Source organism: Lithobates pipiens, unplaced genomic scaffold, assembly GCF_037356315.1.
Source record: "Lithobates pipiens isolate NorthernLeopardFrog02 unplaced genomic scaffold, aLitPip1_a1.2 Scaffold_30, whole genome shotgun sequence".
Lineage (NCBI taxonomy): Eukaryota > Metazoa > Chordata > Amphibia > Anura > Ranidae > Lithobates > Lithobates pipiens.
Genome location: NW_027507791.1, coordinates 150,832,088 through 150,847,718, shown reverse-complemented (window position 1 = coordinate 150,847,718; position 15,631 = coordinate 150,832,088).

Here is a 15,631-nt window from a genome sequence, read left to right as displayed (position 1 = left end):
CTTTCCATGTTGAGGTAAAATTCTGTAACAGTCTGACCTGGGGCCTGTTTTATGGGCGCTGTCGAACCCCTTTCCTGCTGTTTCCCTTGGCAAAATTCTCGTAACTGAGCAATAAACAGGGGTCTAGAGTCTATATGACGGGGGTGTATTCCTGGTGGATCTGCCGCTGGATCCCCTTGTGGTCTATGTGGAGCAATTTCATTCATAAATTGATTAAACATCGTTAGTGTCATTTTATGTCTACACAAATCTTCCCCATCTTGCCAAGTTGCTTCATGTGTGTCTAGTAATTGTGTCACGAATCTACAGAATGCGGCAGGTTTTGCTACGGGATCAGGAGCATTCTGTATTAATGCCATAAGAGTGTCAGCCGACCAAGGTGTCCATGTCCTCAGAACGACTTGTCGGGTCACTGTAGGTGGCTGTCCTGCTTTACCCGCATTTGGATTATTTACTTGTATTACCCTAGTCCGACTATGGACTGGAGCTACGGGCTCTGGTCTTTGAGCGCCGTAATGCACACATTCCTGTGCCCAGTCTGGGTTCTGGGTACCGCATACTCGGCATACCCATCCTCTTCCTCTTAAGGAAGGATAAAGTTTTGGTCTTTCATTACCTGGTGTGGTGGTGTTATAAGGAGGTGGAGTATCTCCCGTATTTACCCTATCGCCGGGAGCAGAAGGAAGACTTTTGTGTCGGACCTTCATATCCCATCCACCCTTTTCCTGATAATACTCCCATCCCTCCTCTTCAGCCCTGTTGGAAACCTTAATTAAACATTGTATTTGTGATACCCATCTGTTCTGCAGGACCTCCCCCTGTCTGTCTCTCTTTATATTCTCCCAACCTTCTACACTTAATCCATTTTCTCCATCCATTCCCAATTTCTTGAGAATCCTATTTGTGCCCTGTGCCTTATCCTTCCCATACAACATTGTAATTATGTCTTTAACAGCATAACATTTCTGAGATTCCTCCTGGGGTTTACCATGTGTCTGGCCCATTTTGACAGTCCTGCCTAGGTGGCGTTTGGATCACTTACTAAGTGTCTCGTTGCCTTCTCCTCCTAGGGTGCCAAAATACTAAAAACCTCTCCTGGATGAGATTTCTGAAATCGAATTACCTTATATGCTAGCCAACTGACAAATATTATGACCAGACTGACGGCTACAACATATACAAGCATTCCCTTTTGGTGGCCAAACACATATGACTAGATCTCCGGGCTTTGTGGAGACCTTTATTCCCTTCCCATTACCATGGAATCTCTCAGCATTCGTTTCTTATTCCTGCTTTATCGAGGCAGTCAGGACTTATACTTTCAACCCGTTTTTAGGCTCATGAATCAAAAAGCGTATATCAAACTTAAGTGTCGGACCCCCAAAGTACTCTTACGAGTTAAGGGCGCATTCCGTTACCCATTGGGATGATATATGTTTCAATTCACACCATACAAACAGGGCTTATCTCAGTCACAACAGACAGATGACAAGTAGACAGACAAGAAACAACGGTAACATAAGCCAAAATATTAAGTTCAAGACCCGCTTACTACAGAGGTTGGTGTTTACCTGAAGAACAATTCAGACAGATCAGGTGGGCACAAATCTAAGAAGCACAGAGTTTATAAGAAAATAAAGCTTTTCTTACCTGCGCAGGATTTGTCTGTGGTTCTTGATGTGCCCGACCATTTTGTTCCGTCCTTATGTTCGTTCGCCTCTTGTAGTTTCTTTCTGCAGGTCCCTTGTTCGCGGCGCCAGAAATGTTAGGTGTGACCTCAACAAGTCACCTATTTGTCAGGTTATGTTACCGTTTCCCAATTGTTAGTTAGAGTTCTTATCTAAGCAAAGAGACACGGAGGTATTCAGTATTTCTGCTCAGAAGTCCGTCGTAACTCTGACTCTCTCTGACTGACCCTGAGCTCTTTATTACTTCTCTTTTATAGACAGAAAAGAGCAAACATCAGCAAATGTAAAAAAACAACATTTTTGCAAAGAAAAGACAATTCTCCGGGTGTTATCAGCTGATAAGACAATCTTCTGGGCGTAGACTGCTTTTTAGGGCTGATGCGGCCTCTTCTTGATGAGTATGTGACTAAAGATGACGAGTCCTTATTTTACAGAGAAGAATAGAGAAAGACAAGTATTTAGTAAGACATATTGTCAACCATTTTGTTTAGACATACCTTAATCCTTACACTTGGTTCAGTGCTGCTAAATGCCGTTTGCACCAATCCACTGCAGATTCAAATGCTGGTGGACTCTCCATAACAGCAGTCACCTGTGCACTCATTGCACCAGTGTTGCTAGGGACAACCCCTAGCCCTTTTTCTCCTTGATACACTCTGATCAGGTATGTATGGGGCTCGTTCGGGCAGTAACAACCCCTCCAACCACAGAGCTCTGTCTCTTTTAAAGCAAGTTGCTTTTCTCTTCGTGCAAGCTTTCCTCACCTGCACATTGCACACACTGATTGTGCTGTCTCATGCACACAAACAGTTCATAGCAAGAGAAAAAAAAAAAAAAATTTGACTTTTCATTCACAGGTACACCACCTGCAACATGCAATGCCTTTTGCCTGGCTGCACTTCCACACACAGCCAATAGTTCCTGACTTAAACTTACTGTAGAGCAAGGACCCGGATTCCACCGTCTTCTGCCCGCATTCGAACACCACTTGTAATATTTGGGGGTTATTTTAGCTTAAAGGTAGAGCTTACCAGTGAGCTGAGTCCACGCCAGATATGCCGTTTTAAGGGCTTGTAGGCCCACTTTTATTAAAGAAAGAAAAGTCCGATAACAAAATAGTTGCCCACACAGGGGTTTCAGCCTCCCACAGCAATAATGTACGTAGAACCAAAAATACCAAGCCACCTGGCTCTCTTTAGCAGCACTGCTTCTCAGACTAATGCTGCAGCCCTCTCGGCTCTGTAACCGAGTTCCTGTACACCCAGTACCTCAGCACTCTTTAACAGCTTCTCTTTCAGCCCACAAGCTTGGACCCTCTGTCTACTCTGACAGACCGACCTGTGCAGACATGCACACTTCTTCTCCCTTACTCGCCTGGACTCCTCGGGAGGGTGGAGCCCAGAACCATGGTCTTGGCTCTGTTTTAAACCCAGGACCCACCTGTGCAATCATCCAGCCAGACTGCTGGCTGGTCCCAAAACCCGGTCCCAGGATTGGAGATTCCGTACTACCACAATACGTTATTTCTGAATATCATTTTATACCAGCCCCATAGCATTATTATACCAGCCAACCCCATAGCGTCATTATAGCGTCATTATATTCTTGTTCATAAAAGGGAAAACCATGCATTTTAAAGCACAACCTGTTCAGTGCCCAGCAGCCTAGCCTTACCTGTGATCAGTGCATAGCGAACGAGGAGAGGAGATGGATTATACAGAGCAGGGATCTCCTGTTTACCCCACGCAGCCACTGTCCTCAGGCGTATTCCCACCTCATATGATAGACAATTGTGCTCCCTACCATAGGAGCCGGCCCAGGAGGTGGGACTTCACCCGACAGCCGAGTAAGCGGGAGATCTCCACTCTGTATAATCTGGTGGCGCTCACCCCCTCCCTGTTCGAGACACCCTAGTGGGACCCATTATTGGGCTGGCCCTGGGCGCCCCCCTTCCCCCGCACAAGCACATGGTGCACATGCCCAGGATCATCCCTGAATCCGGGGACAAAACCAGAGACAGACAGCCTCTGGGGACTGTCCCCGGAAACTGGGGACGTCTGGTCACCCTATGCTACAGTGTTTCCTATATTGCTGGTCAGCAAGTGCAAAAATTTGTTCCATAATTGGTGTCAGCAGGCGTAAACATAAACCATGGTTGCCAACATTTTAAAAGTGTTACAATTGACGTATGGTACCTGCAACCTGCAACCTGCCTTGAATGAATTAAGAAGTAAAATGTGACACACATAGCATTTTGCACTGCAAGGCTACAAGTGTGGAAAAATGTGGGCATGATCAATAAAATGAGTGTTCCTTTACAATGTATGACTTACAGTGTGACACTTTTCTCCATTTGCTTTGGTTTGATTTAGAAAATATAGGGCATGGGGGCACACTGAAGAGTTTTTTGGCGTAACCTTTTTCAGCAGTATTCATGCCCAGCATTGGTGTCAACAGCAGCAATGATAACCCCCAGCATTGATGCCAGTACCAGCAATGATAACCCCCAACATCGGTGCCAGCACCAGCAATGATAACCCCCAGCATTGGTGCCAGCCCCAGCAATGTTAAATCCCAGCAATAACCACCAGCAAGTGTCAAAGCAAGCAATAAACCCCAGTACATTACCCCCAGAGCTGAAACCCCCAATAATAACTGTCAGCACAATATCCCTCCAAAATAATCCCATCACACTATCCCTCCAGCCATTAGTATAAACAATCATTGGTGTCAGTGGGGTGGTATAATTATAGCAACTTACCAGTCACAGCCTGCAGAAAAGACAGAGATTTACCCAAAAGACTCAGTCACATGTGAAAATTAGTACACAGGCCATCTAGCAGGTAGGCACTCAGTCCCACACTGACTCTGCAAGTTCTTTCAGACCACTTTCCCTTTGGGCCAAAAGCAACTACATATCAATCTGCCTGAGACAGTCCCACCAGCCCACTATATACGAAAGCCTATACAAATAAAATAAATTGAAGGAGGCGGGCAGAAAATTATTGGCTGGACAGTGGCCGCATTCAGTCAAAAAATATAGTTAAACTCAAGCACTTAAAATTCACCAAACAGGTTTGAGCCCATCCAGCCCCCACATATACGCACATATGAATGTAAACAGTTACTTATGTATGAAAAACTGAAAATTGTATCAAATACTTATCGTAATTTTCCTTTCCTGATGCCAAACCATGGCAGCATACTAGTGATAGAGCTCCGCCTCTCGACCACTTCCTCAGGACCAGTGAATAGCATAAATAAAGGCATAGTTCACCGCCATCCCATTCTTTGTAACAAGCCACATATCGCAACGTACATGGGTGGGCTCATATGCTGCCATGATTTGGCATCAGGAAAGGAAAATTACGGTAAGTATTTGATACAATTTTCAGTTTTACTGGTGCCAACATGGCAGCATACTAGTGATAAATAACTAGCTGTCAGGATGGGTACTGCTTGACAAAACCAAATTTATTTTACATCATAACAGAAGACTGGCTGGTCTTCCTTCCGAAATCTACAGACAACAAGGCGCCTAGGTCGATTCTATAATATTTTGAGAAGACCAAGATGCCGCTCTACAGATGGTTTCCATGGACACATTTGAGAGAGCTGCCCATGAAGCTGCCACCACCCTGGTGGACTGTGCAGTCACCACTATAGGAAGGTCGACACCCCTCACTCAGTACACTCTGCTTTTAAGAATTGTCTGATTAACGGCTCCTCAGCCCATCTGAGGTTTGTTATTGCTAAGAGTGGAGATATTGGTTCCTTTAATGAACTGAGGATAAGGCCCATGTCTAGGCCAGATTGGAAGAAGTCCAATACTGCTGATAGAGGTGGGGCTGCAGGATCCAGGCCTCTTTCAGTTACCAAAAGTGCAAATCTGTCCCAGATCTTGGCGTAGACTTTATTTGTAGTGGGTTTTCTGGCATAATGTGGCAATAACTCCAGAGGAGCATCTTAAGCTCTCCAGCCTCACCCTCTCAACAGCCAAGCCCGAAGTTCCAGCTTTCGCATGTTCGGGTGCAGGAACCTGCCCTGTACCAGCAGGAATGCTGGTAGGGGAATTGGATGCTATTTGCTGAGGTGTATTGCCAAGGAGAACCAAGGCCTGCGGGGCCAGAACGAGAGACTGGCTATGACTGTCACCTCTTCTTTCAATAGCCTCGGAAGGAACCTCATAATTAGAGCTGTTGGAGGAAAGGCGTAAGCCAGGCTGCAATTCCAGGGTGTAATCAGCGCATCTGTTCCCTCCGCCTGGGGGTGCAGAAATATGGAGAAGACTCTCTGAAGCTTGCTGTTATTGTGGGATGCAAAGAGGTCGATTTGAGGTAGACCCCACCTGTGGACCAATTGAGAGAATACTCTGGGATGCAAGGCCCATTCCGTATGATCCGGGAATTTTCATGACAGATGATCCCCCTGTGTATTCAACCTCCCAGGAAGGTAGACTGCCCTCAGAGACTGTAGGTAAATTTCCAGCCCAAGCCATTATGGGTTCTACCTCCATCATCAGTGTGCTGCTGCGAGTTCCCCCTGGTGTTGAATATAGGCCCCTGCGGCCCTGTTGTCTATTTGCAGAGCAACTGGAAGATTCTTGATCCTGTGGCACAGGGCCTGGAGAGCCAAAAAGGCTGCTGGAATCCCTTGGCGGGGAAGCTCCATCTGCCCTGCACTGACTAACCTTCGCAGTGCGCTCCCCAGCCTGTCTCACTTGCATCGATCGTAACAATGGTCCAACTTAATGGACCTAAGGGCTGTGACTTCTTTAGGGACCCCACCTTCAATCACCACTGTAGGCTTCTTCTCATAATGAAAGACACGTTATCAGTTAACCCAAGCTCTGCTTTCTCCTGTCACATACCTGACGGAAGAGCCTGATATGCAGAAGATGGCCTCTCTTACACCTCTGACTCAAGGTCCCCTGGTAGAGCAGACAGGAGGCGCAGGAGTGCATAGTCACAAGAGTGCCAGGTGGATCGCAGACAGTGAAGCGGGGACAGCTGCAGGAAGGATGGTAGTTCAGTAGGATTCTTAAAGCAAAAGAGAAGGCAGGTACAGGCAGGCTGGGTCATACACTGGAGGGCACTTCAGAAACAGATGTGAAGGCAGAAGCGTAGTCAGGATACAGGCTGGATCAGTGATGGGCTGGCAGCAAGGTAGCAGAAGGAACAGGCAGATGCGGAGTGAAACAAGCTGGGTTAGGTACAGGCAGGAAGCAGGAATGTTAGAGGTAAGCTGTGTCGGTAAACAGGAACAGGTATCAGATACAAGGCAACGGGAACACACAGGAATGCTGTAGAGCAGACAGCACTGATTCTGGAAACTGTCTGAGTTTAAATAGCCTGTTTGGGCTCCAAAAATTGTCACAGGGTGCATGTGCACCAATGGCATTCTGACAGGGGTAATAGGTTGTTTTCTTCAGCAGCCATCTTGGGTGCTGGCATGCCCTTCCTGACCCCTCCACTGCGTTAGGAAGCCTAGCTGAAACTGACGGAGATGCCAGTAGGTCCATGGAACCATTGGGATGCGCGATGACATGGTGCCTAGTAGACTGAGGCACGGAGAGGCCGATAGGTAAGTGGTAGTTGCTGCAGCTAAAATTCTCTTCCTGGTCATCTTCACTTTCTCTGCTGGAATAGAGACAGGTGCCTTCTCCATATCGAACAGCGCTCCCAGGTACACCAATTGAGATAGCCCTTTTTGAAGTTGATGATAAACCCAAACTTCTGCAAAGTGTGGATGAGGATCTCTGTGTGACACTAATACTTCCTGATCCCTGGCCAGCAGTAGGACATCATCCAAGTAGTGGTGGACTCAAAGTCCCTGCACCCTGAATGAGGACTTTTGTGAAGGTCCTCGGAGACGTGCACAGACCAAAGGATAGGCTGGTAAACTGTAAATGCATCTGGCTGACTGCAAACCTCAGGTACCTCTAGAAGGCGGGCAAGATTGGAATGTGGAGGCATGCGTCCTGTAAGTCTAGAGAGAGCATCCAATCGCCGGGCTGTATGGTTTGAATAATTGTGTGAATAGACTCCATTTTGAATTTTTCTAACTGAATAAAAACGATTCGGGTCCCTTCAAGTCGATGATTGGGCAGCACCCTCCATCCTCCTTACGTACCATGAATAGGGTGGAATAAAACCCTGAGTACTTCTCTGAGGAGGGGATCGGTGTTACTGCTTGCCGTATTTGGAGGGATTGAACGTATTACATAGTTACATAGTTACATAGTTAGCCAGGTTGAAAAAAGACACAAGTCCATCCAGTTCAACCTTAAAAACAAATAAATAAAATAAAAAATAATCGTACAATCCAGATACCCAATTTTATGCCCACAATTGATCCAGAGGAAGGCGAAAAAAAAAACCAGCAGAGCATGCTCCAATTTACTACAGCAGGGGAAAAAAAATTCCTTCCTGATCCCCTAATAGGCGATCGGATTTTCCCTGGATCAACTTTACCTATGTTAGTACCTAGTTATATTATGTACCATCAGGAAAGTATCCAAGCCTTTCTTAAAGCAATCTACTGAACTGGCCAGAACCACCTCTGGTGGGAGTCTATTCCACATTTTCACTGCTCTAACTGTGAAGAAACCTTTCCGTACTTGAAGCTGAAATCTCTTTTCCTCTAGACGTAAAGAGTGCCCCCGTGTCCTCTGGGTTGACCGTACAGAGAACAACTCAACACCAAGTTCACTATATGGACCCCTAATATATTTGAACATGTTAATCATATCCCCCCTTAATCTCCTCTTCTCAAGAGTGAATAAATTTAGTTCCTCTAATCTCTCCTCATAGCGGAGTTCCTCCATGCCTCTTATCAGTTTGGTTGCCCTTCTCTGCACTTTCTCCAATTCCCCGATATCCTTTTTGAGAACTGGTGCCCAAAACTGAACGGCATATTCCAGGTGAGGTCTTACTAATGATTTGAACAGGGGCAAAATGACATCTCTCTCTCTGGAGTCCATACCTCTCTTAATACAAGAAAGGACTTTGCTCGCTTTGCAAACAGCAGCTTGGCATTGCATGTTGTTATTGAGCTTATGGTCTACCAAAACCCCCAGATCCTTCTCCACTATGGATTCCCCCAGTTGTACTCCCCCTAGCATGTATGATGCATGCATATTCTTAGGCCCCAAGTGCATGACTTTACATTTATCAACATTAAACCTCATCTGCCACATAGTCGCCCAATTAGACAGTGTATTGAGATCGGCTTGTAAATTGGAGACATCCTGTAAAGACGTTAATCCACTGCATATCTTGGTGTCATCTGCAAAGACAGAAATATTACTTTTGATGCCAGACCCAATGTCATTTATAAAGATGTTAAAAAGTAAGGGTCCCAACACTGAACCTTGGGGTACACCACTGATAACCTTAGACCATTCAGAGTAAGAGTCATTAACCACGACTCTTTGAATTCTGTCTTCTAGCCAATTTTCTATCCATTTACAAACTGATATTTCCAAACCTGTAGACTTTACCTTACACATGAGCCGTGTGTGCGGAACTGTATCGAATGCTTTTGCAAAATCCAAGTATACCACGTCCACCGCCACCCCTCTGTCCAAGGTTTTACTTACCTCCTCATAAAAAGAAATCAGATTTGTCTGACAACTTCTGTCTTTCATGAATCCATGCTGTCTGTTGCTTAAAGTGTTATTGTTCAGCAAGAACTCGTCGATGTGGTCTTTTATTAAACGCTCCAGTATCTTCCCAGCTATAGAAGTTAAGCTAACAGGTCTATAGTTACTTGGTAAAGACTTTGATCCCTTTTTAAATATAGGCACCACGTTCGCCCTGCGCCAATCCAGTGGGACTATTCCCGTCATTAATGAGTCCCTAAAAATTAGATACAATGGCTCTGAAATTACAGAGCTCAATTCTTTTAGGATCCGTGGGTGGATGCCATCAGGTCCAGGTGCTTTATCCACCTTTATTCTGTCTAAGTATTTCTGGACCATATCCCTTTTGAGCCATTGTGGATCATTTGGGGCTGTGTCACTACCACCCCCATTATGGACATGAGCTCCCCCATGCTCTTTTGTGTACACAGAGCTGAAGAAAGTGTTTAATAAATTAGCCTTCTCTTTGTCCCCAGTCACCAACTCTAGATTGTTTTGTAAAGGGCCTACATGCTCAGACTTGACCTTTTTACTATTAATATATTTGATATATATATATATATTGATATAGGTCAGCCGCATTCTGCTGTGTCTCTGGAATCTTGGTGGGTAAAAAGCGATCTGGAGGAGGTGTGCTTAGGAACCTCCAGGAATGGCCTTATGTGATCGTGGATCTTACCCAAGATTCTGTACAATTTCTTGCCCAGATGTCCGCAAAGTGCACCAGCCTGGCTCCTACTGGGAGCATCTGGGGCTGTGCACCGTCAAAAAGACTTATTGGGCTCCTGTGGGGCACTCAGCATCTTCTGCTTGTAAGCTCTAAGGAAAGTTGTTTGTGTCCCCTTCCAGCCACCGCCCGGGGCCCTGGACTACCAAAAAAATCTTAAATCTCTGATTCTGGAGGAATGAAACCTACTGGAAAAAGGCTTTGACCTCCGTTGTTTTTTTGTCTTGTGGGAGTAAACCAGACTTGCCACCGTCACTCTTGAGATGGCCGACTCCATCTTGGAACAAAAGAGGAACTTGCTATCGAAAGGTATCCTACACCAAGACTGTTTCGTGGAAGGATCCATGGCTTTAACCATAAGGCCCTCTTTTCTATGATGTGTGCAACGTAGCCCTGGTAGACTTGACCATGTCTATTGCTGCCTTTCCTATAAAATCAGCTGACACCTTCAGCTCATCCAGAGCCCGAATGATATCCGTCCTTGGCACCCCCTCCTTCACCACTGTCTCGATGTTTTCAGTCCAGACTTTCAGGGCGCTAGCCACTGATGTGAGGGCCACAATGGACAGCAGGCTGCCTGATAGGCTTTCTTAAGATCTAAGACTGCCACATCGACCGTAGGTGGCAAATAAAGTGATGTCCCCTCTGTTTCCTGTAGAGGATATAACTTCTACATACGATTGAGGGAAAACCCTTTTTTGGTTTTCTGCCACTCATGCTTCATGACGTCCTTGATCTCGTCCATGAATGGAAAATAGGCTTGCTGTTTCTGGAGAAAAGGTAAGTAGGATTTATCCTTCTTTGGCACTTCTTCCTCTTCCCATGCGAACTACTGCTTGAATGAAGGGCTCTACTAGAGAAAAACTGAACCCAAGTTGCTCCGTATCCTCCTCAGATGAGGAGGAATTCTCGTAGGCTGACCAGATTGTAAGGACACCTCACTGGGCAGGGACATACTGTTTGCTGAAGTCCTCAGCTGATCTTCCAATGGGACCTCTTGCGCAGGTGGCTGGGCTGATGGGACCAGTGAAGTAAATTCAGATAAGGATTTGCGCACTACTTTCATTAGTAACGATGAGACTTGTGCAGCTTCCTGTTCCCTGTCCACTGCAAATTCTTCAACACAGTCTTTGCACACCAATTTGTTGGATAGGGGACTGTGCCACAAGCCCAGCATGATTTTTTGCTGGGACGTCTGCATTTCCCCGGAGAAGAGAAGGCGTGTGACGTCTCCTCTTGGACCTGAAACAAATCAAAGCGAATCACATCAGAGGGTGCTCTTTTAAGGTCTCCTGAAAACTTACCAACTAGTGGTCCCCCTACCTTAAGCATTGAGGGTCTTGAATAAGTGGTGACTGACTCATGGTAATAGAGATAAAGGGACAGCCAGTGGAAGAATAGCTGAAAGAGAGAAAAAAGGATGGAGATAGCCAGTAATCTTCTAGCGTGATACCCACCCCCTGCCCCCTCACTCTCTCTCTTTTTTTCTTTATTATAAAAAAAAGAATAACTTTTCCCTTTCAGTGTCTTTTTTTTCTTTTTTTAAACAAAACACTTTCCTAACAGCAGAGGGCGCCACGAAAACTTGCAGATTCTGAGTCCAAGATAACTGCAAAGCCAGGAGCCACAGACAGGAGGCTGTATACTGCCAGCCCTACTCCAGCCCACTGACAGTTCTAAATGTCCCCAGGGATGGAAGAACCCGCCCCATAGGCTCCTCCTATTGTTGTGGGTAAAATTGAACATTTTGCCCTGTTTCAAAATGGCCCGCAGCGCTTCCGTCGGCCAGTGCGCATGTGTGAACCGGGTGCAGCCCGATGGCATCATCAGGAGTGCCCTAGGCCGGTAAATACAGCATTCGGCAGCCACCCCGCACCTATATGGAGAATAGAACCCCTGCAGCAAGGAGAAACCAGCTCCCCTCCCGCACACAATCTACCCTGACCCCAGAAGAAACAGGAGAAGAGAAAGGGGGGGGGGGGTCAAAGAAAGAAAAAGGGAAGATTAACAGAACAGGTAAAGGCAGAGCTTGCATGGTCAGGGAAGCCCATTGTAAAAGGAAATGGCAAGCTGGCCCCCCCAAAGCCCCAGAACTTAGTTAGGCTCGATGGCAGATTTCCTTCCTAAAGAGGAAACACTACAGAGGCCCATAAAGACCCACAGATGAGGGTTCCCAGGCTTTGCAGCACATTTAGCAGCCACAGCGCTGGGACTTCGCACTGGCAGAGGCATGAATCCAGACGGCTACTCCTCAGTGGCAGAGGTGGGGGACATAAAACAGCTTACTTCATCACTGGTGCCTCAAGGTATGAGGAAAAAAGAAGAATGGAGTGGTGGCTAACTAAGCCTTTATTTATGCTGTTCACTGGTCCTGAGGGAGTGGGCAAGAGGCGGAGGTCTATCACTAGTTTGCTGCCATCAGGAAACATTGTTTGCTCTTGTTAACAGGTGGAGTTAGCTTGTTTGCACTAGATGGCTCAGTCCCCAATAAAGTATGGTAAAGAGAATTATGTAATTCTGTGTTAGGCCCATTGTGTAGGAAAGTTCCTCCCTGGTCATGTCATGATTATAGTCAGCGCCCATGTAAGTGCCAGGATGGGAGGGCCTTGTTATTTGGGACATGGAAGCCAAACACCCCAGAGCTATCCCAATGTAGTCAGTTATTGCCCAAGGGACCCTAATGTGGCCAAAGTCCCAGGTGAGGTGGTACAGAACACTGATATGAGTACATAAACACCTAGGGAAAGGTGGGCCATCTGCAAGTGTAGCTGGCTGGGCAGAACTATAGAAAGGGACATTGGGAGAGACTGGTATAGTAATGAGGGCACACTGATTCTACTCGGCGATGGAAGCTGAATGCTGTGGACTTAGTATATTGGATAAAATGTGTTTTAACTAATCTTCAGGCATAAAATAAATTTTTAAAAATGTATGCAAAAAACACAAAATCTGCCCTAGCAGCGAGAGAGTTATGAAGTTGCACAGCATCAACATACTGGAAGAGGTAGCAGAGTTCCCAAAATAACAGCTGCATCATGCCGTCATCTCTCAGCATAGGTTCAGAGGAACACCTGTCTGTCACTCCTTTCTATTATCTCTCATCTTCAAACAAAATGCAATAATAAAAATACTATAAATGCTAAAACATTAAAACTATTACATAAAAATAAGTATTATATAATAATAAAAAAGTTTAATACTATGAAGGATTACAACAATGTTATAAAAGTTTACAAAGACAATAATATTCTGAAACATTCTTAAGAAAAGCAGACCGAAAGAAAAGGGCAGTGTCTGTATATTGGGGGTGGATACAAGGGAAATTGACTCCTGAAGGGGCTCAAAACTGGGCTCGAATTGCGGTGTGCTGCGCCCAGCCAGATTTCACATGTGCTAACCCACAGCCAAAGCCAAGGAATATCCTGTGTTTCCATTCTGAAATTACATTAGTGTAATTGTACTAAAAATATGCTTTTGACCTATCATCACTGCCTGCTGCTGTCAGCTAGCTACATCCACTTGTGAACACAATAAACAACTGTGGTTGGTTGCTAGGACCACCTGGCAACCTAGCAACCAATCTGCATGCTTGCTCCACCCCCCAGCATTCAGAGGAGGAACTTGAAACCTGCCGGACCTGCCATTTCCCCACCACCCAACCTTCCCCTGTAGCTGGTGGCTACACTGTGACTGTGAACTCTGATGTAAAGAGAGTAAGGGAACTCTTCAGACACTCACTCATTGGGGGGGCGGTCTAGGAACCCTGATATAAGGAAGGAGTGGCTCTGGGGGACCCTGATGTGAGGAGGGGGCTCTGGGAAACCTGATGAAAGTAAGGTGGCTCTGGGGACCTTGATGTAAGGAAGGGGACTCTGGGGACTCTGATGTAAAGGGGTGACTCTGGGTACTCTGATGTAAGGGGGTCCCCGATGTAAAAGGGATGTAGTTCTTGGGACCCTGAGGTGTGTGATTCTAGGGATATAGATGTAAGGAGGGGGGGGCTCTGAGGATCCTGATGTAAGGAGGAGGGAGGATCCCTGATGTAACTAGAGGAACTCTGGGTACCTGGACTGAAGGGAGTGACTCTTGGGACCTAGTAGTGTATTTATGTTTTGTGCTGCCCTAGGCCTGATAAAACTCGTGTACCCCTAATTTAAATATGACACACCTCTTCCTGTCAAAGCCACACCCCCTGGTGTATAAGACCTGCCCGGTTACCGGCGCCAGGCGGGCTATTTAAACTCAGTTCTCCCTTCTGATCTTGCTGCTTGATCTACAGCGTTCCTGAGACTATTACCTGAATCTGATCTGTTTGTGTATCAACTCGGCCTGACCTGCGACCTTCCCTGCCTTCTGCCTGCCTCTGACCTCCGGCTTGTCTACGACTCTGCACCTGTCTCATCCTCTGGTCCATCCGTGCTCATCCGTTACCGACCCGGCTTGTTCCACGTTCCTGCCTCTGCCCGCTGCATCTGTTCCTGTACTGACTGTCTGGTTTGACCCGGCTTGCCTGACTCTTCTGTGTGCCTGCCCCTGAGTGATCCACCTGTTCCTGTTGGTCTCCTGCTGTCTACTGGTTCCTGTCTGCTGTCACTGGGGCCTGCTTGTCCAGCTACAGTTCCTGAAGTCAGTCAGATCCATCCATCGGCTGTTGATCCTGCCAGGCACTCGTGCTACCTCTGACTCCCGTGCCTCCTGTCACCATCATCAGGGGCCGTGAGTCGGGGATGCAAGAGAGGTCTCCTTCTGCATTCCGGGCTCACCACTAGGTACGTGACAGTATCAAGCAGCCATGACCGAGCCCGCGCAGGGAGTCTCTCCTTTGGATGAACTGTGTTTGCATCTGGCGGGTTTGACCCAGGCAGTTAAAGGCCTTCAAGAAAGCTATTCCCGTTTGGAGGAACGTGTTCAAGCCCTCTCCCCGTCAGCTACTACCCAGGGGTCACCATCCGCCTCTGCCAGCATGCCTGCTCCACCAGCAGTGGTGATGTGCCCCCCTGAACCTCGAGTGCCCACGCCTGAAAGATTTTCTGGTGAACACAGCAAATTCAGGGCCTTTCGCAACTCCTGCGAGTTATACTTTGCTCTTCAGCCACGGACTTTTTCTTTGGAAGCCACCAAAGTGGGCTTTGTGATCTCCTTGCTCCAGAACGAACCCCAGACATGGGCACATCACCTTCTTGAACAAAAGGCTGACGAACTTTCCAACTTGACCACCTTTTTTGATGCGATGGCCCGAATCTATGAGGACCCTTAGCTCTCAGCAACAGCCGAAGCCGCTCTCCATGCATTACAGCAGGGTCGCAGAGGACTACGTTGCAGAATTCAGGCGTTGGAGTGCAGACACCAATTGGAACAATGCTGCTCTCCGCTACCAGTTCCGGTTGGGTCTGTCTGATCCCCTGAAAGATGAACTCGCCCATGTAGGGGTTCCTCAGATTCTAGATGAATTAATCAATCTATCCATACAGATTGACAGGTGCCTACGTGAACGCAGGTCAGAGAGAGCCGCTGGTCCGTCACGTCCCACCTGGATGTTGCCAAGAGTGCCCAGTTACTCGAGTACTATGCCAC